Source organism: Amblyomma americanum, chromosome 8 (genome assembly GCF_052857255.1).
Source record: "Amblyomma americanum isolate KBUSLIRL-KWMA chromosome 8, ASM5285725v1, whole genome shotgun sequence".
Classification (NCBI taxonomy): Eukaryota; Metazoa; Arthropoda; class Arachnida; order Ixodida; family Ixodidae; genus Amblyomma; species Amblyomma americanum.
This window is the reverse complement of record NC_135504.1, coordinates 119,031,501-119,059,143: the sequence shown is the minus strand read 5'-3', so window position 1 is coordinate 119,059,143 and position 27,643 is coordinate 119,031,501.

The window sequence follows — 27,643 nt, the reverse complement described above, 5'->3', positions numbered from 1 at the left end:
AAAATATGAAGCGAACAGCATGGTTCTGCAAGGATTCGATGTTATTGATAATGTTTGCATAGCATAATTGCTATAACTCATATACTTTTCGCAATTGCTAAGTAAAGACATCTTACTCTATGGTAATCAGAAAAAAATAATTAGTTAATTGGTCTATAATTAGAAATTATAAACAAATAAGGAAAGAAAAACCAAATTAAAATTGAAAAGTTAAGAGTACCGATTAAAAAACCTTAACTGAAGTAGAAAAGTTGTGAGACTGTGGACCAAGCGAGCTCTTTATTCCCGCTGGCAAATATGGCGGCCACTCCTCAAAAGAAGATGCGAGATGATGACGAATATTCACAGATGAAGACGAGAGTCACGCACTGTGCTCACACTTTCTCCCCCTATGGGTGAAAGCGACCGTCCCGGGCGCACGTTAGAGGGAAGTAGGGCGACGGGTGAAGGGATTTAAGCGCGACACATGAACAATCTCTTCACCGCGACAACGCCGGTCATGGGCAGGATGGACAGGAGCAATGCGATAGTTCACGGGGGTCGTTTGTTCGAGTACAGTGTACGGACCAATAAAGCGGCTGAGAAATTTTTCGCATAATCCGGGGGTACGCACAGGAGTCCACAGCCAAACTGCATCACCAGGGAAGAAACGCACTCCACGGTGTTTGAAGGTTAAAAGAGTAGAAAACTGAGCTAGTTGGTTCATTCTTCTTGGTGGGAACAGCCGAAAAAACCAATAAGCAGACACAGAAAGGAACACACAGAACGTAGACGAGGCTGACTGTCAACTAAAATTTTTATTGGAAAATCCGCGCTTTTTGTTTCCTTGTCAAAAAGATCTTGCTTTTATCTCCCGTGGGGTTCGTTCAAGAAGGAAATTTCTTTTCTTGATAGAGAGATGGATGGTGTGCGGACACACCGCTGTCCTGTTTCCCGTATCGCCAATGCCTCAACGATCTCACGTGACAATTTGTCTGCATACCTTTTCATGACTTGAACTTCATGCAACTTGGGCTCACACTTGCGCACTTGTTTGCCTTTTTTCTTTTCTTTACAATCTCTGCAATGCAGGGCTAGATTGCTGCTTGGGGCACCTGATAGCGATGATGCATGTTCTCTTATCCTATCATTAAGGCACCTTCCCGTCTGTCCTATATATTGTTTTCCACAGGCCAGAGGGATATTATAAACCACACCTTTAACACACTCGCTGAATCTTGTTCGGTGTGCGATCTGGCATTGCTGCTTCTTTTGCCTGTTGACTCGAGCACACATGCTCATTGCCTTATTCGGTGCAGAGCAAACAACCCAGACCCCGTGCCTCTTGCCAATCTTCATGAGGTTGTGGGTCAATCCATGAACATACAGAACCACAGCTAATTTCTCCCTTTCAATGCCTTCTTCATGTCCACCTTTCCTTTCTTGCACTCCTTTCACTTTCCGCAGCAAGCTTTCAGCTACGCTGCTAAGCATCAGAACGGGATAGTCCGCATTTTTTAGCCTTTCGATCTGCCGCCGAAAACTTGTCTCCATTTGATGCTCACACGATTTCTTCAGAGCTGAAAAAAGCGCGGCACTCGATATTGCCCTTTTCACGGTCTTTGAATGGCTTGATGAAAAAGGGAGAAACTGTTTCTTTGCCCTAGGCTCGTACCTCCAACATAAGTGTCCGGGTTGGAATTCAAGGCGTAAGTCCAGGAATTGCAGCCAATCCTTGGCTGGAAGCTCGTCGGTGAATTTCAACTCTGGGCAGGTTTTGCGAAAGGTCTCCAGTACTCTATCCTTGAGTCGCTCAAAGTCTGTTGAATACTCTGTTCTGCACAGAACCAAAAAATCATCAACATAACGAAAAATCCGTGTGACGCTATTTTCTTTCACAGATTCTTGTATTCTCTTGTCGCATGCGGCCAGGTACAAGTCACTGAGTAGTGGTGCTACCGTAGAGCCGATGCCTCTTTTTTGGACGAACAAGGAATCCCCATGAGCGACGATCGTAGAGCCAAGATAAGCGCGCAGCAGCTCTAGGAACCCTTCCACCGAAACTCCGGCCGAGTTTTGAAATGAAATAACTCCCTGCTCTTCAATGGTTTCTCTAAGTATGGTCATCAGTTTCTTGTGAGGAATTGAATAATACATTTCTTCGATGTCAATCGAGAACCCGTACATTTCGGTCGTTTTGAAACCTTTTATCTCAGACGTTACTTTTTCAGACTTCCAGATTCTAAAAGGATCTTCTACCCTCAACAGGGAAAGTTGCTTGAACAAGTGCTCTGACACCAGCTTCTGCCACGTGTCTGCTTCTGAAACGATGGCGCGGAAGGGGGTACCGATTTTGTGTGTTTTTGCGTTGAAAAACACCGACAAGGTGCAAATCTTAGTAGATTCTACCTTGGTATACAAACGGCTCATATTATTCTGTTCAAGAAGCACCTTGACTCTTCTTTTAGCTTGCTTCAGTTCTTTCTTCTCGACCTCGCGGAAATTTTTGTTGATGGCTTCTAATGCTCTTGTGTTGTAGCTACCGGAATCGAGCACTACAAAGCCGCGCTCTTTGTCTGCAAGACATAACTTTAAGTTATTCCCCTTAAGCTCTTTTACGGTCTTTTCAAAACTATGCTTACAATGTCCGCGTTCCTTTGAACAGGCCAAGACGTCAACACCTTCAGCCACAACCCGGCTAACGTCCTCTTCATTCGCTCTTGTTGCGACATGCCTGATAATGGCGAGCTTCTCTGCGGCGTGAAGTTTTGGGGGTAAGGCAAATTTAGGACCAAGTTCCAGTACTTCTTTTCAAGAACGTGAAAGCTGCACAGCTCCTATTGTAACTACTAAGTTCTTTCTTGTCGTAACATGCTTCTTCCGGCCTTGCATACATATTTTCAAACTCGGTAGGAACCAAACATTCCACATGTGCTGCGTACTAAACCTAGCGTTGGCCAAATGAAAACGATGCGATTTTTCGTCGCAACACCTCACCTTGAGGAAGCCGGTGAATAAACGTATCTGTCGCCACAACTCAGCTCTGATGATCTTCAAAACTTTCCTTGCGTGTCCTTCGGAGGGCGAAAATTCTCCAAAAATTGGCTTCAAATCTTCACAAAGTAAGTGCTTCTTGATGCAACGTGAATAGAAGCGGGCACGACAGGTGAAGAAAGCAATGTGATGGAACAATTGTTGCGGATCCAAAAGATGCGGGTAACACAAAGAAAGGCTCAGAGTGCTAGAGATGAACGTTAAAAGAGAAGAAAACTGAGCAAGTTGGTTCATTCTTCTTGATGGGAACAGCCGAAAAAACCAATACGCAGACACAGAAAGGAACACACAGAACGTAGACGAGGCTGACTGTCAACTAAAATTTTATTGGAAAATCCGCGCTTTTTGTTTCCTTGTCAAAAAGATCTTGCTTTTATCTCCCGTGGGGTTCATTCAAGAAGGAAATTTCTTTTCTTGATAGAGAGATGGATGGTGTGCTGACGCACCGCTGTCCTGTTTCCCGTATCGCCAATGCCTCAAGGATCTCACGTGTCAATTTGTCTGCATACCTTTTCATGACTTGAACTTCATGCAACTTGGGCTCACACTTGCGCACTTGTTTGCCTTTTTTCTTTTCTTTACAATCTCTGCAATGCAGGGCTAGATTGCTGCTTGGGGCACCTGATAGCGATGATGCATGTTCTCTTATCCTATCATTAAGGCACCTTCCCGTCTGTCCTATATATTGTTTTCCACAGGCCAGAGGTATATTATAAACCACACCTTTAACACACTCGCTGAATCTTGTTCGGTGTGCGATCTGGCATTGCTGCTTCTTTTGCCTGTTGACTCGAGAACACATGCTCATTGCCTTGTTCGGTGCAGAGCAAACAACCCGGACCCCGTGCCTCTTGCCAATCTTCATGAGGTTGTGGGTCAATCCATGAACATGCGGAACCACAGCTAATTTCTCCCTTTCTATGCCTTCTTCATGTCCACCTTTCCTTTCTTGCACTCCTTTCACTTTCCGCAGCAAGCTTTCAGCTACGCTGCTAAGCATCAGAACGGGATAGTCCGCATTTTTTAGCCTTTCGATCTGCCGCCGAAAACTTGTCACCATCTGATGCTCACACGATTTCTTCAGAGCTGAAAAAAGCGCGGCACCCGATATTGCCTTTTTCACGGTCTTTGAATGGCTTCATGAAAAAGGGAGAAACTGTTTCTTTGCCAAGGCTCGTACCTCCAACATAAGTGTCCGGGTTGGAATTCAAGGCGTAAGTCCAGGAATTGCAGCGAATCCTTGGCTGGAAGCTCGTGGGTGAATTTCAACTCTGGGCAGGTTTTGCGAAAGGTCCCCAGTACGCTATCCTTGAGTCGCTCAAAGTCTGTTGGATCCTCTGTTCTGCACAGAACCAAAAAATCATCAACATAACGAAAAATCTGTGTGACGCTATTTTCTTTCACAGATTCTTGTATTCTCTTGTCGCATGCGGCCAGGTACAAGTCACTGAGTAGTGGTGCTACCTTAGAGCCGATGCTGACGCCTCTTTTTTGGACGAACAAGGAATCCCCATGAGCGATAATCGTAGAGCCAAGATAAGCGCGCAGCAGCTCTAGGAACCCTTCCACCGAAACTCCGGCCGAGTTTTGAAATGAAATAACTCCCTGCTCTTCAATAGTTTCTCTAAGTATGGCCATCAGTTTCTTGTGCGGAATTGAATAATACATTTCTTCGATGTCAATCGAGAACCCGTACATTTCGGTCGATTTGAACCCTTTTATCTCAGACGTTACTTCTTCAGACTTCCAGATTCTAAAAGGATCTTCTACCCTCAACAGGGAAAGTTGCTTGAACAAGTGCTCTGACACCAGCTTCTGCCACGTGTCTGCTTCTGAAACGATGGCGCGGAAGGGGGTACCGATTTTGTGTGTTTTTGCGTTGAAGAACACCGACAAGGTGCACGAAGGTGCAAGGTGCAAGAAGGTGCAAGAAGTACTGGAACTTGGTCCTAAATTTGCCTTACCCCCAAAACTTCACGCCGCAGAGAAGCTCGCCATTATCAGGCATGTCGCAACAAGAGCGAATGAAGAGGACGTTAGCCGGGTTGTGGCTGAAGGTGTTGACCTCTTGGCCCGTTCAAAGGAACGCGGACATTGTAAGCATAGTTTTGAAAAGACCGTAAAAGAGCTTAAGGAGAATAACTTAAAGTTATGTCTTGCAGATAAAGAGCGCGGCTTTGTAGTGCTCGATTCAGGTAGCTACAACACAAGAGCATTAGAAGCCATCAACAAAAATTTCCGCAAGATCGAGAAGAAAGAACTGAAGCAAGCTAAAAGAAGAGTCAAGGTGCTTCTTGAACAGAATAATATGAGCCGTTTGTATTCCAAGGTAGAATCTACCAAGATTTGCACCTTGTCGGTGTTTTTCAACGCAAAAACACACAAAATCGGTACCCCCTTCCGCGCCATCGTTTCAGAAGCAGACACGTGGCAGAAGCTGGTGTCAGAGCACTTGTTCAAGCAACTTTCCCTGTTGAGGGTAGAAGATCCTTTTAGAATCTGGAAGTCTGAAAAATTAACGTCTGAGATAAAAGGTTTCAAAACGACCGAAATGTACGGGTTCTCGATTGACATCGAAGAAATGTGTTATTCAATTCCTCACAAGAAACTGATGACCATACTTAGAGAAACCATTGAAGAGCAGGGAGTTATTTCATTTCAAAACTCGGCCGGAGTTTCGGTGGAAGGGTTCCTAGAGCTGCTGCGCGCTTATCTTGGCTCTACGATCGTCGCTCATGGGGATTCCTTGTTCGTCCAAAAAAGAGGCGTCAGCATCGGCTCTAAGGTAGCACCACTACTCAGTGACTTGTACCTGGCCGCATGCGACAAGAGAATACAAGAATCTGTGAAAGAAAATAGCGTCACACGGATTTTTCGTTATGTTGATGATTTTTTGGTTCTGTGCAGAACAGAGTATTCAACAGACTTTGAGCGACTCAAGGATAGTGTACTGGAGACCTTTCGCAAAACCTGCCCAGAGTTGAAATTCACCCGCGAGCTTCCAGCCAAGGATTCGCTGAAATTCCTGGACTTACGCCTTGAATTCACACCCGGACACTTATGTTGGAGGTACGAGCCTAGGGCAAAGAAACAGTTTCTCCCTTTTTCATCAAGCCATTCAAAGACCGTGAAAAGGGCAATATCGAGTGCCGCGCTTTTTTCAGCTCTGAAGAAATCGTGTGAGCATCAGATGAAGACAAGTTTTCGGCGGCAGATCGAAAGGCTAAAAAATGCGGACTATCCACTTCTGATGCTTAGCAGCGTAGCGAAAAGCCTGCTGCGGAAAGTGAAAGGAGTGCAAGAAAGGAAAGGTGGACATGAAGAAGGCATAGAAAGGGAGAAATTAGCTGTGGTTCCGTATGTTCATGGATTGACCCACAACCTCATGAAGATTGGCAAGAGGCACGGGGTCCGGGTTGTTTGCTCTGCACCGAACAAGGCAATGAGCATGTGTTCTCGAGTCAACAGGCAAAAGAAGCAGCAATGCCAGATCGCACAGCGAACAAGATTCAGCGAGTGTGTTAAAGGTGTGGTTTATAATATCCCTCTGGCCTGTGGAAAACAATACATAGGACAGACGGGAAGGTGCCTTAATGATAGGATAAGAGAACATGCATCATCGCTATCAGGTGCCCCAAGCAGCAATCTAGCCCTGCATTGCAGAGATTGTAAAGAAAGCAAAAAAGGCAAACAAGTGCGCAAGTGTGAGCCCAAGTTGCATTAAGTTGAAGTCATGAAAAGGTATGCAGACAAATTGACACGTGAGATACTTGAGGCATTGGCGATACGGGAAACAGGACAGCGGTGCGTCAGCACACCATCCATCTCTCTATCAAGAAAAGACATTTCCTTCTTGAATGAACCCCACGGGAGATAAAAGCAAGATCTTTTTGACAAGGAAACAAAAAGCGCGGATTTTCCAATAAAATTTTAGTTGACAGTCAGCCTCGTCTACGTTCTGTGTGTTCCTTTCTGTGTCTGCGTATTGGTTTTTTCGGCTGTTCCCACCAAGAAGGTGTTTGAAGTCATAGGTTGTTTTCCGGGAGGCGTGGCAGGCGTCAGTGTTCCGGCAGGCAATGGTGCGACAGTAGGCAAGAAGGGAAGTAAATTCGTCATAGGAAAGGCCGGAAGAGGTTGTGGAGGCAGAGAAGAAAGATGCTTCGAGAGTGAAGGTAGGGGGGCGACCGAACACAAGAAAAAACGGGAAGAAACTGGTTGTTCGTTGCACGGCAGTATTGTAGGCAAAGGTTACAGAGGGGAGCATGGCGTCTCAGTTGGTGTGGGCGGGGTGAACGTACATAGACAGCATATCTGACAGGGTGCGGTGAAACTGTTCGGTGAGCCCATTGGTCTGGGGGTGATAGGCTGAAGTTGTTTTATGGGCGGTCTGAGAAGCATGAAGAACTTCGGCAAGGATGCTGGAGAGGAATGACTTGCCGCGGTCACTGATAAGGACACGTGGGGCTCCATGGCGCAGAAGAATGGCGTTGAGGAAGAAATGGGCGATTTCGGAGGCAGAGCCAGACGGAACGGGGGCTGTTTCAGCGTACCGTGTTAAATGGTCGACGGCTGTGACGATCCAGCGGTTGCCCGATGAGGTTAGTTGCAAGGGACCGTACAGGTCGATACCAACGACTTCGAAGGGGGAGAAAGGACAGGGAAGAGGTTGCAGAAGGCCAGCAGGAGGAGACGTGGAGCGTTTGCGGCGTTGGCAAGGGATGCAAGATGCAATATATTTGGCGACAGAGGTGGAGAGACCACGCCAAAAGAAACGGCGCTTTATACGGTCATATGTTTTCTGGAATCCTAAGTGGCCGGCCACGGGGTCGTCATGAAGCGCCTGCAAAACCTCACGGCGATGAGAATGTGGAATGACAGGCACCCAGGCGTGACCCAGGGGGCTATGATTGTGCCAAGGAAGGGTGCCGTCAACCAGCTTGAAACAGTTGAGTTGGCGTCGAAGGCGGGCATTTGGAGGCCGCATAGCACCACTCAGGCGTTCAATGAGAGTCCGGCAGTAAGGGTCGGCCCGCTGTGCTGAAGCGAGATCGCCGAGAGCGGGAGCGGGCACGAGATCAATGCCTGCGGCCGTCGATGCGCGGGTAGCGATGGAATTAGTAGTTGGGAGCGATGAAGCAACAGGAGCAGAGCACAGAGGTTCTGCGGAGGCGAGGGGGCAACGAGAGAGCGCATCGGCGTCTTTCTGTTTTTTTCCCGATTTGTAGGTGACTGTGAAATCATACTCCTGGAGGCGGAGAAAACAGCAGCCGAGGCGCCCAGACAAGTTCTTCTCTGACGACAACCAGCACAGCGCATGATGGTCAGTTACAAAGGTGAACTGGCGACCGTACAAATAGGGGCGAAATTTCTGAACGGACCACACTACTGCAAGATACTCTTGTTCAGTGATCGTGTAGTTCTGCTCCGCTGCATTCAGGGTACGACTTGCGTAAGCAATCACGCGCTCAGTCGAAGATTGCTGGCGCTGCAGAAGAATGGCACCAATGTCGTGTCCACTGGCGTCAGTGTGCAAAATCGTTGAAGCGCTGTCATCAAAATGAGCCAGTATCGGATCAGATGTGAGAGCCTGCTTTAGAGAAGTAAAGGCGGCCTCGCAGGCCACAGACCAAACGAAGGGCGTGCTGACTTCAAGAAGCTGATGCAAAGATGCGGCGATGGATGCGAAACCTCGGATGAAACGACGAAAGTATGAGGCGAGTCCTAGACAAATGCGCAGGTCTTTAATCCGTGTGGGGCGGGGAAAATGCAGTACTGCAGCAACTTGATCAGGATCTGGTTTTATGCCTCTGCGACTTACAACGTGTCCGAGAACTTTGATAGAAGTGGAAGCAAAGCAACACTTCTTTGTGTTTAACTGAAGTCCGGCCGCGGAAAGAGCACTTAGAACTTCATCGAGGCGGGCGAGGTGCTCAGAAAAAGTCGAGGAGAAAATTACGATGTCGTCCAGGTAGCAGAGGCAAGTTTTCATTTCAACCCGCGGAGTACGGTGTCAATCATGCGTTCTAACGTGGCCGGAGCATTGCACAAGACGAACGGCATAACGTTAAATTCATATAAGCCATCTGGCGTGGCGAAAGCTTTCTTCTCTTTGTCCTCTTCATGCATGAGGATTTGCCAGTAGCCGGATCGGAGGTCAAGACTGGAGAAAAATTGAGCACCTTGGAGACAGTCGAGGGCGTCGTCAATCCGAGGAAGTGGATAAACATCCTTTCGAGTGATCTTATTGAGGGCGCGATAGTCGACACAAAAGCGTACGGAATTATCCTTCTTTTGTACCAGCAGGACTGGTGAGCACCAAGGACTTGAAGAAGGTCGTATGATGCGGCGCTTGAGCATGTCGGTGACATTATCTTGAATAATTTTTCGTTCACTAGAAGGCACACGATACGGGCGGCGGCGAATGATGTGCGAACCGTCAGTGTGGATGCGATGCGTAGCCGCCGATGTTTGACCCAAAATTTCGTCTGGGTATCGAAAGAAGCGGCATGTTTGTTCAAGAGGGCAAGAAATTCTGCTTTTTGAGCAGGCGTGAGATAGTCGCTGATAGTAGCGGAAATAGTTGCCGGAGAAGAAGGATGGGACGAAATGGCGAAGCTGGATGGTGGCGAGGAAAGAACGGTGACAGGTTGAATGGTAGACAGGGAAGCCACTTTAGTACCAGCGCGCAGAAGAATGGGCTCCGACGTAGTATTGAGCGCAGTCAGAAGGGCAGTCCCATTGACAAAGCGAAGAAGGGATGCGACGAGGAGAATGCCCCTGGAGAGAAGACGGGGCACGGCTGTGGCGAAAACGTCCCCAGCATGTACGTAAGCAGAAGCAACTGAGATGACATCTTCGGAGCCGGGATAAAGCACATGGTCCACGGTGTTGATCAAGTGATGAGATGGAAATGCAGGAGCGTCAGAAGGGTCGGAGTCAGCAACTTCCCGAGTAGGAGGGCAACATGTAATGACAGCTTGCGCGGAGTGCAGGAAATCTCAGCCGAGGATGAGAGGGTGAGCACAGGATGGAAGTGCACCGAACTCGATGTGGTGCAGGATGCCGTTGATAAGGATGCGTGCTGTACACAGACCGGAAGGATGCATGGATTCGTCATTAGCAGCACGGAGAGAAGGACCGCAGTAAGGAGTGCGCACTTTACGAAGATGGGAACACAAAGCAGAACTGATGACGGAAACAGCGGCGCCGGTGTCAATCAATGCGTGTACAATGCTGCCTTCAACATTAACAGCTAACAAGTTCGACGGCAGCGTAGGAGGAATTGAAGGGTGGGCGAGTGGTGCAGCTTTACCTCCGGGCAACTGCACAATTTAGTTTTCCGTATTGCGACCAGGTGCCTGAGAGGCTGGACGTAGAGGCGATGAAGAGCGCCGGAACGGTGACGGGGAGCGGCGGCGCGACGAGCGGACAATCGGCGAGCGGTCGGGAGACGTGGAAAGAGAGAAGAAGCGGGGAGGACCGTCGGGGTGAAACGTTGGCCGATAAGGAAACGATCAGTATGTGTCGTCGTGATGAGGTGTATTGGAGGCAAAAGTAGGGCGGTAACTACACGATGAGTAGGTTTCGTCGTTGCGAACGGGACCAAACTGGTTACGCTCGTCGCGCTGACGCCGACGACAAACGCGGGCAACATGTCCACGAATTCCGCAGTAGTAGCAGATAGGGCGAGGCGAAGGCGGCCGCCAAACCCCTGGGTACATTGCGGGCCGCTGGGATAAGGAGGCGACAGTCGGCTGTACGGGCGGCGAATGTGAGGCATAAACGGGAGGAGCAGGAGACGCAGCGACCTGGGCATACGTGGACGCACAAAGAGGCACAGATGGTTCGGACGCCGCGGGACGAGTGACGGAAGCGAGCTCGTCCTTGATTATATCACGCAATGGCGAGGTCGGAGGCCGGTGCTGATGGGAATCCAGCGGCGGTAAGGTGGAGCCGTGCAGCTCCTCGCGGATGATGGAGCGGATGATAGAGCACAAGTCCACATCAGTTGAAAGGCGGTGGTCCCAGGCGTCTTGCAAGCGGAGGGATTGGAGGTCGTCAAGACGGTGACATGTGGTGCGGATATCGTTGACTGAGGTAGGGTTTTGGCCAGCCAGCGTGGTAAAAGCAAAGGAGCCGATGCCTTTAAGAATGTGACGGACCCGATCGTACTCGGACATGGCACTGTTGACACATCGACACAGGCTCAAGACATCTTCAATGTAAGACGTGTAAGATTCGCCGGGCAGCTGGGCACGCGCATCTAACTTTTGTTTGTAGAGGGCCGGGCTGGCACCAACAGTGCCAAAAATTTGCGATGTAAACTGGGTTCAGTCCGGGATGGTATCTTTATGGTTGACGAACCAAGTCTTTGCCACAGCGGTTAAATAGAATGGCACGTGGAGAAGCTTCATGGCAGAGTCCCAGCGATTGTAGGCACTGACCTGATTGTACTGATCGAGCCAGTTCTCGACGTCATCACCACGGAGACCCGAAAATGTAGGAGGCTCGCGCTGAAGGGTCGTGACGGTCCATGTCGGGTGTCCACGTGACATAGGAGCAGCGGGGGCGTTGGAGTCAGGGTTGCGGGCGGAGGGATCAGCAGGTAGGGGTAGCACACCTGCTGAGGCACCGGCAAGGCGTGCGGAAGCGTCACGGCGTTGTTGGTCGACGGTTTCCATCTTCGGAGATGGTCCGACCAGGTGACGACCGGAACGGAGCTGCAGTGTGGCGACGGAGAGGGCGCGGGATCTAGAGAAGCCTCCACCACTTGTGAGACTGTGGACCAAGCGAGCTCTTTATTCCCGCTGGCAAATGTAGCGCCCACTCCTCAAAAGACACAAGATGCGAGATGATGATGAATATTCACAGATGAAGACGAGGGTCACGCACTGTGCTCACAAAGTAAAATTTAATTGAAACTATTTAAGGAATTACAATAAAACAGAATTCAAACATTGATACAAAAATCTAAAGAAAAACAAAAGTAAAAACAACAAAAAAATGCAATGCCTACAGGTGCCGTGAAAAAAGCCCACGTTCTAGAAAGCTCCATGGTTTCGCATTCCTGCACGTAAACAGACAAATTCCCTCAGAATTTTTGACGAAAGGAAAGGGCGCAGTACAGATCTCATCTAATACAAATTAGAAATCGGCTTTTAGGGAAAGGAAATGGCGCAGTATCTGTGTCACATCTCGGAGGGCACCTGTTGCTGTCGGAAAACTTTGCCCAGCATTACAGAGGGGGGCCAACCCCCTTACATGGCACGAGACAACCGTTAGGGGGCTGCCCTTACAGGGCAAAGGGCAGCCCTTGGAGGTCTATCCGCTTCAGGGCGTCGGTAATTGTCCGGCGCTGACACCTGAATAGCGCCTTAAGGGAAGGGATAAAGGACTGACTGAGAGATGAAAGGAACAAAAGAGATGGCGTAGTGGAGGGCTCCGGAATAATTTCGACCACCCGGAGATCTTTTTCGTGCACTGAAATCGCACAGCACACAGGTGCCTTTTGCGTTTCGCCTGCATCGCAATGCGCCCGCCACGGTCGGGCATAGAGTAAAATAAAAGTAAACAGTGGACACTCAGGCCGTTTTGCGGCCCGATTTCAGCGTTGTGCTGTGCCCACCAGATGACGCTGCACACTCAAATAAAAATAAAGAAAAAGCGCACGTTCTTGGATGGGAGTGGCTAACGCTGCGGCTACGGCCGCGTCTCGGCTAGCGAGGGAGAAATAGAGTGACTGATTTTTTTAGCGAACGAAAAGTCAACGGCGTCGCCGGTCGCTTCTTGTTGCGGGCTCCGCATGCTGATTTTCGCCTCGTAAGTGTTTTAAGCGCGTCCATTCTGCCCAAGAGTACTGCTGAGGTTCGGCGACCATTGTTTCTTTGTGAGTCCGCAGTTAAGAACTGTTTTGTGCGGCACGGTGTGCATGCAAATATCTGGCTACTGGCACACTCGTGTTATTGTTTGTAACTTCAGCAAAGTTTGATCTCGGTTATGTATTTCTGCTTTGCAGCCTGAGAAGATGTTTTCAGGTTTGATCTGGGCTGTCACCGGAGATTTTTTTGTTCCGTGGCCTTATTAAATAGTCGACAGTATCTAACTTTTCTAATGTGGCTAGAAATGCATGGATGTGAATAATAAAGCTTTAGAGCAACGCAAAAACGGTCCATTCCAGGTGGAATTGCGACCGAGTAGTATTAGCGCAGCTCATTTGATTAAAGGGAAAGAAAACCCCGCGAAGTTTAAAAAATAAAATGCGCTGCTCTTAATATTCTTTGTCGCAACCATCTGGAACGGACCTTTTTCGCGGTGCTCTAAAGCTTTGTTATTGACATCAAAGCATTTCTAGCTATATTACAAAGCCATATTACAAAAGTTAAATAACCAATGTCGATTAATTAATAAAGCTGGCGGAACGAAAAACAATAGCTGGAGATAGTCTAGACAAATTTTATCATTTTAATAATTTCTAATCTGAAGATCAGTTTTATTTAAAATGTTTGCGCATGTTAGTGGGATTCCTTGAACGTAAATATAATTGCATGTTTTCATCAACTGTAAAATATGGCTTAGGTATGTCGTCTTCCTTGAGAAGCTTCAGGTAAACAACGTTTCTCTAGTATCGGTTTCGGTTTTTCACGCACGCTTGTTTGTGCTGCTTTTACTATTCAGAAATGAGCGACAGTTTCTTGTATGTGACTGTTTAGTATGAAAATTTCGCCACATTGACTTATACAAATAAATCCTAAATAACTGATCAACATCTGGTGTCATTCTGTCGTTGTTCTGCGTGTCCTCTCTTTTCCTGTATGTTACTCTAGGGGTCGCGTTTGAACCCGGGTACTTGGGATCAGTAGCTGAGTGCCTCAACCACTGAGCCACCGCGGCGGTTAAACTGGCTTTCACGTTTGAAGCTGTCCTCTACCGACAGACCATATTTTGGATCATGCGCCACAAAATTGCCCAAGACAATGCCGAGGGTCAAGGGCGGAATTAAATATCCCACGCTGAATGTCGCGTAATTGCTGCCACACTGAACTTCTCATCGCCTTCTTCGCCTCCATCTTTTATAAAGTGCGACTGATAATGGTTCCTCCCCAATCACGTGACCTAAGGCTGTAAGTTCTCTGGGAGGCCCTACCCAGGAACAGATGGAAGTGATGGTACTTAAGTGTGAATCGGCGTAATAATAATTGGTTTTGGTGGAAAGAAAATAGCGCACTATCTGTCTTTCTGTCTCATATATCGTTGGACACCTGAACCGCGCCGTAAGGAAAGGGATAAAGGAGGGAATAAACGAAGAAAGGAAGAAATAGGTGCCGTAGCGGAGAACTCCGGAATAATTTCGACCACCTGGGGATCTTTAACGTCCACTGATATCACACAGCACACAGGCGCCTTAGCGTTTTTCCTCCATCGTGACCAGTCTAAATAACTGGAACGGTGTCCGCACTTGACAAGCTAGAGATTCGAGAACCAATATATATGCCCTGAAAGTTTCCTGCTGCAAAGCGCTGATGGTTAATGGCACTCCTTTCGTTATAGTTGTATAGGCGTATATTATTGTATTTGATTGTGCACCATATGTTGAACATAGCAGAAAACCGCAATATGTATTTCAAAGAGAAAAGGTTTGTTTTTAGACGAAGCCGCAAGATCAATAGCTAAGAAATTATGTCCACAAGTCCGAACTAAGCGCTGGATAAAACATTTTGATTGTCTCCTACCCCTAGCATAACATATACTGAAAGAAGTAGCTGTGCATCTTGTAGTTTTCATCAATAAAATTAGTAAGCCACTGGGCATTCTACAGAATTTACGCGACTTAAAGAAAATTGGAACTGGTGCCCGCCTGTAGGGCGAGAGAAACGTTGCAAAACTTAAGCCACATACACAGCCGTGCAGGCAGCAAGCGAATTTCGTTCTGCAGTTCTAGTTCCGACGGACAACAAGAAAATTCCTGCTCTAAGAAAACAATATAAAACGTAAGGCTGGAACGAGGACGCCTCTCGAATATAGAAAGGTTTGAAACATACTAAGGGGCGCATGAACGAAAAAAAAATATTGCTACTTTCTTGTATACGGCTTGCAAAGAAAAAATCAGTTTCTTTACGGCTCCTACAACTATGGAAGGCCCTTGCTTGAGAACATCATTTGCGCCCGCAAGTGAGGGCTTTCTGCCTTCATTTGACTTGAACAGCCGCTATCAGCTTAGGTTCCTTGTACGAAGGCGCATTTAGTCAAGAGGGACTTCGGGAAAGGCGTACGAAGTGTGACGCAATGTACACAATGATTTTCCTCCGAGCTCCGATATTTCTTGTGGCTGACAAGCTTTCGCGTCATAAGCGTAAAATGTTAATCTCCTTACACACTGCATCCGCAAATTCGGCCTGAAGGGACATGTTATGAACAACGACCGACGCCAATTGGTTTCCATTCGCTCTCGACTACAGATGCCGCATACCAAAAAGCCCATCACATTTACGGCCACTGTATAAGCCGCGCATGGAAGGTCATGAAAGTGTAAATCGGCATCATCTGAAAAATATTAGAAAATCCTTATCAATTCCATATATTTCCATTATGGTTTTCGTTTTTATCTTGCACTGCTTTCACACCAGTTTAAGATGATGTAAACAGCATGTTGCGCGGTCTGTAGGCAGTCCCACCAGTCTGTACTTCCACCTACAGTCAGCAGTGATTAGAATGTTCGTTAAAGTCATGCGAAAGTGGAAGAATAATAACAATTCTTGTTTGGAGAAAGGAAATGGCGCAGTATCTGGCTGATATATTGTTGTACACCTGAACCGCGCCGTAACGGAATGAATAAAGGAGGGAGTATAAGAAGAAAGGTAGAAAAAAATGCCGCAGCGGAGGGTTCCGGAATAATTTCGACCACCTGGGGATTTTTAACGTGCACTAACATCAGACAGCACACGAGCTTTTAGAGTTTTGCCTCCATAAAACGCAGCCTCCGAGGTCGGGATCCAACCCGGCAAGTCCGGATCAGTGGCCGAGCGTCCTAACTACTGAGCCATCGCAGCATAACGATTTCATACTCATGACTAAAGATATTTTATCAATGCAACAAGACGACGAAGGCCCCCTGAGTGCAGAACATTTACTTTAAGAATAAGGAGATTGTCTTGAAATGCGCTGCGAGACAGAGCCTTACAAAGAAAGCCAGACAGGTGTGCCACGGTGATGCTTTTATGGGCTTCTACTGTGCACAACGGATTGGGAAGAGAAGAGGGAACTTATTTATCATGTCTGACAATGTGGGCAATAGAGGTCCCAGAATACATGAGATCATTAATAATGCTTCTGATTACATTCGTGAGTAGTGGTTTGCGTTGCGCCTGAAACGAAGCTAACACGTGTCGCCGGTACAGATTTCCAAGCCTCTGGTTAAGAACCTGATATATGAGCCAAATACTGCGCCATTTCCTTCTCCCCTCCCCCACCCCCCCCCCAAAAAAAAAACAATTATGGTTAAGAACCTAGCAAAAAATTCTCTAGCAGTGTATGGCTGTCGAAAAGCACCTATGATGCGGCCAACGGCGGCCATTCGCGCGTGTGATATGGCAACTATGTGGTCTAAAGTACAATGAACCTGCGTCTAAGGAGAAGGTGGTGGTGGTGAAAAGCCTTTATTTAATGAAAGTGGTGAGGCTCTTTAAAAAGCCCTGCAATCGATGGAGTCCTTATTCCGGGACCCCATTGGTCGAAGCCGCCAGCTTAGCCCTCTTGACCAAAGCCTTTTGGGACTGAAGGTCCAAACAGCCAAGAAGGGCCACCTCCCATTCCTCTCTGGTAGGGTTGGGTTGGGGGGAGAGAGCTGAGTTGCGCTGGTAAGCCCAAACTATGTGGTAGGTGTCAGCCACATGCCCACAGTGTTTGCACCGGCCAGTGAACGCGGGATCGAAGTGTTTTAGTACTGCCAGGCACAGCATTGTGTTCGTGAATAATCGGAGTAGAACGCGTTCGTTTGCTTTCCCCAGTCCTTTTGCAGGGGCCGAGTAGAGGCGATGCCTATCCTTATAATAGGATGTGATAGCTTTGAAGGAGAGTAAGTAGCTACCTTCAGGTTTCAGGTGCTCAGGAGCCAATGGGAACGCCTCGTGAATGAGTGCTCGGGCCGCCGCGTCTGCAGCTTCGTTTCCTGCTAGGCCCTGATCGCCCGGAGTCCAAACCAGGCAGCGGTGTGTAGGATCGGTATCCCGGCTGCAGTTCCTTAGTATTCGTTCAGCTATTGGAGTTATCCAGCCAGCCTCATAATTGCGACATGCCGAACGTGAGTCTGTTATTATGTGTTTGGATTTTGAATCAGAAGGAGCTAGGGCGATGGCAACCTCTTCAGCTTGTGTTGTGCCTGAGGCTCGAAAGGAAAGCCCATCCACCTGTATTTCTTGATGTATGACCGCGGCCGTGTACCACCCCCCGTGGGTAGGCCCAGCTACATCTACGTAAAAGGCACCATGTTTGTTGCCGTAGTGGTGAGCTAAGCCTTCCGCCCTAGCCTGACGACGACCACTATGATCCTCCTTATCCATCTTTGTGGGGAGGGGTCGAACTCTGACGGCGCGTCTCCAGATTTCGGGCACTCGGACCCGCTCCTGAATGTGAAAATCATGTTGGATGTGAAGGCGGGCTAGCAATTGTGCCGACCCGACTTCGTTTGCGCAAGCCTCGTGTATTGATTTATGAGATGGGCTTCCTTGAGTTCCTGAAAATTGGTCACTCCCAATGCAAGAAGTCTCGCATTGGAGGTGGACACAGGAAGGTCAAGTGCCCTCTTCATCATTTTGCGGAGTATTACCTCAACTTTGTCTTTGTCGTGTTTCCGCAAGGGTAGATAAGAGACCGAATAGGGGATTCGGCTTATTACGAAAGCATGGGCCAGCCGCACGGCATCCCTGCTTCGCAAACCCCCTCTCTTGTTGGAGACGCGACGGACCATACGGCCTACTTTGTCTCCAACTTTGCGGAGTTTGTGCAATGTTGTGTCTACTCTTCTTTGGTTATGGATGAAGAGCCCGAGTATTCGAATCTCTTTGGCCTCGTGTATGGGGCCACTTGTTAAGGAGAGATGTATTTGGGTAGTGTCCTTAGGGGATGTCATAAGGTGCACAAATTCAGGCTTGTTGGGTGCGCACTGGAGACCACAGTGTCCTGCGTAGCGATCCACTACGTGACCGGCTGTTTGCAGGCATTCCTCCATGCGCCCTAAGTTTCCCTCTGTGGCCCAGATTGTGATATCATCGGCATACAGCGCATGCCGTATGCCTTCGATACCATTCAACTTGTTTGGGAGATGCAGCATCGCCAAATCAAAGAGTAGGGGGATAGCACCGCGCCTTGTGGTTCCCCCGTGTACTCATTTGATACGAACCAAATTCTTCCTCTTGAATTCTGATTAGTGCGGCTCGATCGGTCAGGAAGACTTTGATATAGTTGAAAGTGTTGCGGCCACAGTCGGTTTCATAGAGGTGTTTCAATATGACGCTGTGTTTGATTTTGTCGAAGGCTCCTTACAAGTCCAAGGCCAGGACGACCTTGTCATTGTGTGGGTTTTCGACTGGTTGTCTTATGTCTCTGTTGAGCTGGAGGAGTACATCCTGTGCCGACTTATGTGGGCGAAAGCCAAAAATAGTGTCTGGAAATTTGTTTCGTTGCTCCAAGTATTCGGAGAGCCTATCCCGCACCATGGTTTCCATTAACTTGCCCACACACGAGGTGAGCGAGATAGGCCTCAAGTTGTCTGTGTTGATTTCCTTTCCCGCCTTGGGGATGAAGGTTACTAGGGCTGATTTCCAATCAAGCGGGAGCGGGTTCTCGCCCTTCCATATAGTGTTGATGTGTTTCAGAAGGGCCTCATACGTCTGGTCAGGGAGATTGGCCAGCAGTTTAACTGTGACTTTGTCCCGACCAGGCGCAGTTCCTCTCCTCATTTTGGTCAGGCCTGCCTTGAAATCAAATAATTGGAACGGTTGGTCCAACTCAGGATTATCTTTGCCTGCGTAAAGATACTCCTGACCGCGAGGGTCCTGTTTGCAGCAGAGATACTTGTCCCTGAGTGTCTCTGGAAGTTGAGTTTTGCTGCCCTTGAAATTATGGAGTGCTCGTTGTAATTGGCGCTGTGTTTCGCCCCGGGTCTGCGCGGGGTCTATAAGGCTGCGGAAAAGCCTCCACGTGTTCCTTGCGGACATCTGTCTGGCAGCCGTGTTACAGCGATCTATCCAGTTGGAGTCAGCAAGCTGCGAGGAATACTGAGCTGCTTTGTGAGTGAGATCTAGGATGCGCTTCTTGAGTATTCTGTTATGTTTGTCTTTTCCACCACGTTTGGTTAGGCTGCGGCGGGCTTCTCAGATATGTAATAGATGGTTGTCCACTGCCGGGCAGTCTTCCGTGGTCTGTATCTGTGTTTCGTGTTGCTTGAGTGTTGTCATAAGTGTTTGGGCCCACTGATCGTATCCATCTTTAATCAGGTTGACTGAGGGCAGGGACTTTCTGAAATCCTGCCAGTCTGGGAGTCGAGCTTGTGTGAGGGGCTTTTTGAGGGGTCGCGTGTGAATAAGTGTGTTAATGATGCAGTGGTCACTGCGTAGTGTCTCTTCCGTGTTGTTCCATTCCACGTGTTGGATGTGTTTGGAAAGTGTGAGATCACGACACGTGTCCCGAGTCACAGAGTTTCCCATTCGTGTGGGATGCGCTGGGTCGGTCTGGTGGGTGATGCCTAGCGTAGAGATAAGCTCCGATAGCTTTCTACCTCGCGCGTTCCCCTTTTTGTAGCCCCATAATTGGCTGGGGGCATTGAAATCTCCCACAATCAAAAATGGGTCCCGACCCACTATCTTCAGTGCCCGGCTTAAGATATCTGAGAAAGTAATATGTTTGAGCTTGGGCGGACAGTATATGTTCAGAGCGTCGCAGAGCTAACACGGTGACCATAGTGTAAGAGTATGTTATCTGTATGTCGAGGTCTACCTCCTGTGCTGTGTACGACTTATGTACAAGAATACAGGTGGATGGGTCCCTCTGAAAAGTTTTGCATCCAGAAATTTTGGCCATTGCCCCAGGTTCTTGAAGCGCGACAATGGCAGCATGAAAGTCCAATGCTTCAAGGTAAAGGCGTAGGCGTGCTCGTTTCGCGCGGTCGCGAAAGCCTCTACAATTCCATTGTATGATGGCCAAAGGTTCCTCTTTTATTTTACGAGGTGTCCTCTTAGTGCTCTCAGCCATGATGAAGGCTAGAGGCTGGCTGGCTCGCCCCACCCACTGCGCTGGTGCCCTGCATGGTAGAAAGGGGGTTATCCTGATTTTCTTCCTCAATAGTTTCGCGAAAAATTTTGGATGGACGGCCTACCTCCCTTACGGGTCCTGCCCGCCTAAGCATTTTTGGGTTAGCCTGTATCCAGGCTTTAATGTTTTGTGTGACTTGCTGCGTAACGGACACAGTTGCTGAGTAATGGTTGTTACCAGCTGCTGCATTTGTGTTGGGATGATTTGTGTAATTATCGCTGGCAGTTGGGTCATGTGATCAGCCACATTTTTCTCAATATCCGTCATGCGGCTTTCCAGATTTGCAGTGAGCGGAGCACCTGACAACGGAGCGACGCTCGAGCACTCAAACGCCGATTCATCAGCGTCCTCCATTGTTTCCGATGGAGGTGGCTCTGCCCTAGCGTTTTTTAGTGCGTTCAATTTGGATTCTAACTGCGCGTTGTGGTTTTTGAGAAACACTAGCTCTTTTCTCAGCTCAAGTTCGAGGGGGGAAGGGGAGGGAGAGGAAATAGAGGCGACGCACGTCCAGCTGCTTACCTTTGATGTTGAAATTGGGCTGTTGCTAAGGAGGGGAAAATCCCCGGCTTGGAAAGCTGGCGGCTTGTCACCGGTCCCGAATTTCGCCTTTTTGGAAGCGGGAGGTGGTTGTTTCCTGCTGCCTTGTTTCCCAACCGCTTCGCCGGACTTGCCCGTCTTGTTCCCAGAGGACTTGCTTGACTTGTTTGGTTGCTACCCTTGGTGCTGCTGGGCTAGCGGTCTCGATCGCTGGAGACGCCGAAATTTACCATTGCAGTCAGCGGAGCCAGTCAGGTGCGCTTGCCCGCAGATCATGCAGCATGGGGTACAGTCACGTTCTTTAAGACCCTGCCCGGAAGCGCCCACATGTTGCCCGCAAAATCCACACCTTCCGATGTCCGGGTGTGGGCAGTTGCAACCCGGTGGCCGATGGTCCCGCAGCGGAAGCATGCAGGGATCGTCCGTTTGTATTCTCGCACAAGCGTCCATTCACAATTGTAGTGAACGTAGCGCGGCACCTTGCGGCCCACAAAGGTGAGCACCGCTACATTTGATTTTCCCAGTTTGCGCACAAAGGCTATCTCACCTTCGCGCCACTTCACCTTGTTCTTGAGGGAAGCCTTCGTCTCATCAGCCCGCACCTTGATCACACCTCGGCACACCTCACCATTAATCTTTACGTGGCCCCGAAATGGATGGCGGTCCGCTCCGGTATTGAGGTCAAAGTCTTTAGTCAGCTTATTGGCTGCTTCGATGTGTTGGGTCCCACAAACGACGAGGTTCTGGGTCCAGAATGGCCATATGCTGAGCGCGGCACCAGCGTCTCCTCCCACGTACTGGGCAATAGCCGCTCCCAACTCGCCGTGCTGGAAAATTCCCTTGAGGTTCATGGTTTGCCTTGGCTTGATATCCACGATTATATCTTCTGAGCTCATTTTCGGCGTCCCTTTCGGGCGCCATAAAGCAGCCCTGTTATCCAGTGGCAGCGCAGCGCGATCGCTGCTGGAGAAGAGGCGGCCGTTGAGCCCAGCTGCCTGTGTTTTCTTGAGCGACGCCATCGTGGTACCGTCCTTGCATGTCTTGAAACGCTGGGTCCGCTTACGCATGGAAATCAGCTTAAAGAGTCCATCATCTTCAATGGATGGAGACCTGTCTTCGGGTTGTTGAATGTCGATTTCAGGCCACGCCATTGCAGTGGGATCGTAGCCGCGTTGAGTAGTGGTCGCGATAGCGTTCCGCGGCGTGGCAATGATGCAAAATTGCCATAGAACAGCCAGTTTCGGGCCTACCTTCTCAGGACCAGGACCAGCAGGTTCCTCTCGATGTTGGGGAGGTGATAGTGACGGTTTCGGTGGGGTCACACGAAAAGTTTCACGTTTCCTGGGTAAAATAGCCGGAGCGGATACGGCGCTCGTCTGGTCGCTTCGCGCGCTCGCAGCGCCCCCTAAGGAGAAGCATTGTTTCTAGAGTTCGCGCATATTTCGAAGATGCCGTTAATCTTTCCTCCGAAGCTGAACGGCTGCCTTCGGGTTGGATCGTAACGAGAAAATACCATCCACAGGGAAGCGTTGCACAAGGTTGGGTACTTTTTGCTTGTCGAATTTCTGTTTTCCCTTGGAAGGGGCAAGCTCGTCAAGATAACATTCCGTTGGAGCCTTGAGAGGTGAACTAGGAGCTTTCGACGCCGGACGGCGTTCATGCGCCATTTTTCTTTCCACTCGCTACCTCCGTCGAGTTCTAGAGAAGGGGAGTTTGACATTTGCGGCTGCGACAGCGTACTCGCTGCGTTTACCTCTGCCTTTAAACTCTGTCGGCAACAGGGTTATTCAAAATTCTACGCTTATTCCTTTCTGTATTATATCGCCTCCCTCGTATTTGTCGTGTTAACTTTCTTCCCTGGATGCTTTGACGAGTGAACGTGGACGGGCCTCATCCAAGCTACGACACGAGTTGGGCTTCCTATGACAGCTCACACCGCAAAGATTTCTGGTCTAAGGAGGAAGCTTTAAATCTACAGTGAACTGATTGTTTGGAAAAAGGTTTGTGTCGCCTGACTCGTGGCGAGCTAACAAAACTTGCGCACGCCTAATTTCGTGCTGTCAGCATAGTCGGTGATATTATCCCAAACATTTATCTCGACTAATCGGCAGCCTGTATGAAAATATCCTTTCTCTTCTACCCCAAATGGAGAATCTAATCATTTTAAAAAGGCCTTTAAGCATTCGTCTGCACATTTACACGTAAATAACGTTTTATTCTAGTTCATAATTCGTTCTAGAAAGAGTTATTTGCTAATATCTGTTTCACGCATGTATTAAAAATAGCGTTCTGTTCAAAATTGTTCAAAAGTTTTCAGTGTTTTGCTGTTTTGTATTTCTTATCAAAACAAGCTTCCCTCTTGCTTCGCACAACCGCGTGGTGGAATACCTTTGGAAGCTCTTGAACAAGTTGCGCGTTTTCTGAAGTGAGATTTTGTGGTGCTTACGGGGCAATACCTGCAACTGGAGCCTTCATGCACGTATTTAGTTCAGACTATCGCAGATTACATATCTGAAAAAACGGATCAGCTCCTCACCGCATATAACCGCACGCCCACATTTAGCAGTTTCGGTCGAGTAAGGCTTGCCTTGAAAGCTGTGGAGAAAGAGCGAAACGAAGGATAACGAATATAAACGTACTACGCCCAAATTCGTTGTGTAGAAAAAAAATCGCGAACCCGCTGTGGTGGCTCAGTGGTTAGGGTGCTCGACTACTGATCCGGAGTTCCCGGGTTAGACCCCGACCGCGGCGGCCGCGTTTCAATGGAGGCAAAACGCTAATGCGCCCGTGCGCTGTGCGATGTCAGTGCATGTTAAAGATCCCCAGGTGGTCGAATTTATTCCGGAGCTCTCCCCTAGGGCGCCCCTTTCTGCCTTCATTCACTCCCTCCTTTATCCCTTCTCTTAGAACGCGGTTCAGGTGTCCGCCGATATGTGAGACAGATACTGCGCCATTTCTTTTCCTCAATAACCAAATTTTCACTTTCAAGAAAAATGGAAGTAGAAACGAGGGACAAAAAACGCGCAGTGCTTAATGGCGAGGCAATGTGCAGACTGTTTCGTGTTAGGAATTGAGCAGGGAATACAAAAAAATTGAAGAGGACTGAGGTGAAGTTGTGATATAGCTGCGGAAGTAAATTGTGCGTCCATAGCGATCTGGACCTTACTCAGTCCATTCGCTATGTATCCTGTCATAGTGTTCATTAAAATGAAATGTGATATGCACGTTGAACGAGTTGAAACTTCCGCGATTCTTTCCGGGTAAGCCATTCAGCTTAGGGTTCAGTGAAACGGGCTACGCTTCATGAATGCCTTCTTAAACCCGCCCATTAATGCTGTCCCTTGCTTTACTTACTGCAATGCTTGCTCTAAGTGGGAATTTAAAAAATAGTTATGATACGCATGTACAAAATTTGAGAAGTGAACAATAATTGACCTTCATCTCCAACGTTCCCACGGCTTTTTCGGCTTGTCTTCATATTCGAAAAAAACAGTCGTGCTCATTACGTTCGTTATACAAGGTAATCGCTTCGAAAGCACATCCTACCATCGTCTTATTCTGACGTGCACGTTGTTACGTCTCGCCTACGACGCGCGGTATAGCCGGCGCGGATGCAACGGACGCCGGGGCTTTGTTCAAAGCGGCGGTCATTTGGACCCGTTCAGTGCTGCCGTAACGCCTCCCGACAAGCGCGTCCAGGCAGGTTTCAATGCCACGTGTCGTCGTGTGTGCGTGTGTGTGTGTGTGCATGTTGGTGCGCACGCTTGTCAAAGCGCGGCAGCCGGGGAGAGGAGCTCCCCAACTGGGAGGCGAGGAGGTCTGACCGGCGCCGGCCCGGCGGACGCGCACGTCACGTCTTAACATGTTCGAGCGTCGCCGTATCGGACGCCTCTTCCCAAGCCGTTCCTTCTTGCCCTCGACTCCGTGGGTATAAAGGGAGCTGCCCCGGACGCCAACGAGGGACTTCGATTTCTTCCTTCGAGTAACGTGGTCGCCCTGACCGGCTGCTCTTTTGCGATGCCAGAATAAACAAGTTGTTCTGTTGTCAGTCGACTCATCCTTTGCCGGGACCTTCGGATGTTTCCATTTGTGCCCCAGGCCGCCAGGCCAACGCTACCCTTGGGGCTTGCAACCCTTTTGCAACAACTGGTTGCCAGCGGTGAGATCCCGACAACGGAGGCCAGCAGCGAAGATATGCGGTCAACTGTATGCTGAGCAGCACAACGACCATCCGGGAGCAGTGCAACGAGCCCTGTGTGATGACTGGTTGCCTGCAGCAGAACGACTGCGCTGAATTCTTGGCTGCGAGGTTTGGTGAGTGCGGGACTTTCTTCTTCTGAGTTTTGCCAGGCTTTTGTTAGTGTCAGAAACAGAGCTGGTAATTGTGTTGTCGTTGCTGCCGGGTTAGTTTGCGGCAAGACAATAGTAGGCAGTAGAGAAAGCAGTATTCGGAGCAGCCATGGATTTGAAGTCGTTGCGCAAACCGAAATTGCTGGAGCTTGCAAGAGAGTTGGGTCTGGATGTCTCAGACAAACTCAGAAAACCAGAACTGCTAAGGGCTATTCTTGTGTTGGAGGCTGAGGATGACGACCTGTCGGAATGCCTTGAGACAATTGAGGAGAGGGAGCAAAAAGACGAGCGCGAACGTAAAGAACAAAAAGAGAAAGACGAGCGCGAACGTAAAGAACAAAAAGAAAAAGAGAAAGACGAGCGCGAACGTAAAGAGCAAAAAGAGGAGCGCGAACGTAAAGAGCAAAAAGAGAAAGAAGAGCGCGACCACGCTTTAGAAATGAAGCGTCTCGAGGTAGAGATGGAACGCGCTCGTAATGGAAGTCAGGCACACGGTGCAGGAGAACGGGTATCGTTCAAAATGACGGACCTGATGCGGCCGTTTAAGCTTGGAGAGGACATTGGTTTGTTCCTGGTTAACTTTGAGCGAACGTGCGAGAAGCAGGGGTTCTCTCGGGAAACGTGGCCACAGCGCTTGCTCACTTTGTTACCCGGCGAGGCGGCCGACGTAGTCGCTCGCTTGAAGAGAGAGGAGGCAGAGGATTTCGACCAAGTGAAATCGAGTCTGCTAAAAAAGTACAGGCTGTCAGCGGAGGCGTTCCGTCGGAAGTTTCGGGAAAATGAAAAAGGCAGAAGTGAGTCATATACAGAGTTTGCCTACAGGCTTATGTCAAACATGCAGGAGTGGCTCAAAGAAGAGAAAGCGTTTGGTGACCACGAGAAAATTCTGCAGTGTTTCGGGCTAGAACAGTTTTATAGTCGGTTACCTGAGAACGTGCGGTACTGGCTCTTGGATAGGCCAGACGTTAGTACAGTGGCTAAAGCCGCCGAGCTAGCCGAGGAGTTTGTGACGCGTCGGGCTCGCGGAGCTAAGGACGGTCAAAAGGATGAATTTGGCGCCAAGTCTGAGAGGCCGAAGTTCACACCCATGAGAGCAAGGGGGGACACACGTAGTGCGGATGCGAGTGAAAGCAGTCCGACCGAACGTAAGGAGACGGCGGCAGCCGAAGCCGAACGCAGAAAGCGGTTCGAGACGAGGCAAGCGCGCGTGTGTTATACGTGCCAGAAGCCGGGTCACTTTTCGGCGCAGTGTCCAGAAACAAAAACAAAAGTCGTGTTTTTGTCATTATGCAGCACTGACGAGAACATGAAGCTTCTCGAGCCTTAGATGCGAGACTTCCTCGTGAACGGGAAAGAGTGCCGAGTGCTTCGTGATTCCGCAGCTACAATGGATGTAGTTCACCCCTCTTACGTAGAACCCGATATGTTCACGGGCGAGTGCGCATGGATCAAGCAAGCCGTGGAAGCTCACAGCTTGTGTCTGCCCGCAGCAAAAGTGCTTATTGAAGGACCTTTCGGAGCAATTGAGACGGAGGCCGCAGTGTCATCTATGCTGCCCCCCCCCCCCCCCCCCCCCAGTACCCGTACCTATTTTCGAACAGGTCCGATCACCTCCTGCGCGAGAAGGGGCTTTTGTTTGGTGAGGCTAGCGTTCAGGCCTTAACCAGATATAGAGTTCGGGAGCTCGCTGCAAAGGCGGTAGTTGCGGGGCCGACGTTGTCGAACAATGAGAAAGGGTCGGAGGCGCAGCAAGCTGATATTCAGAGCACGTCCGAACTGAATAAAATTGAGCCTGTAGCGTTGAAGGCACCAGGTACTGGAGAGGAAATGCCCGACACGGGAAAGTTAGAAGAGCTATCTGCAGATTTGCTCATCGCGCCTACGTCCGATGGACTTAATAGGTTGCTAAAAGTCAGCCGGTCGGCTTTGATAGCCGAGCAAAAAAAGGATGGCAGCCTAGAAAACATGCGCTGCAATGTCAAAGAAGGTATCGCCAAGAAAAATGCTCGTTTTGTGGAAAGAGGTGGGGTCCTGTACCGGAAGTATCTAGACCGCAGAGGAGTCGAGTTCGATCAGCTGATCGTGCCTCAGTGCTACCGTCAGTTTCTGTTGCGCTTGTCGCATGGCGGTTCGTGGTCCGGACACCTAGGAGTTAAGAAGACTAAGGACCGTCTCTTGCAAGAGTACTATTGGCCAGGGTGTTTTCGTGACGTAGAACACTTTGTGAGGACATGTGACACCTGTCAGCGGGTTGGCAAACCAGGGGACAAATCGAGGGCGCCGTTGATGATGGTACCTATCATTACGGAGCCTTTTATACGGCTCGTTATTGATACAGTGGGACCTCTGCCGGTAACAGCCACGGGGTACAGACACATTTTGACTGTGATCTGCCCAGCGACAAAGTTCCCTGAAGCAG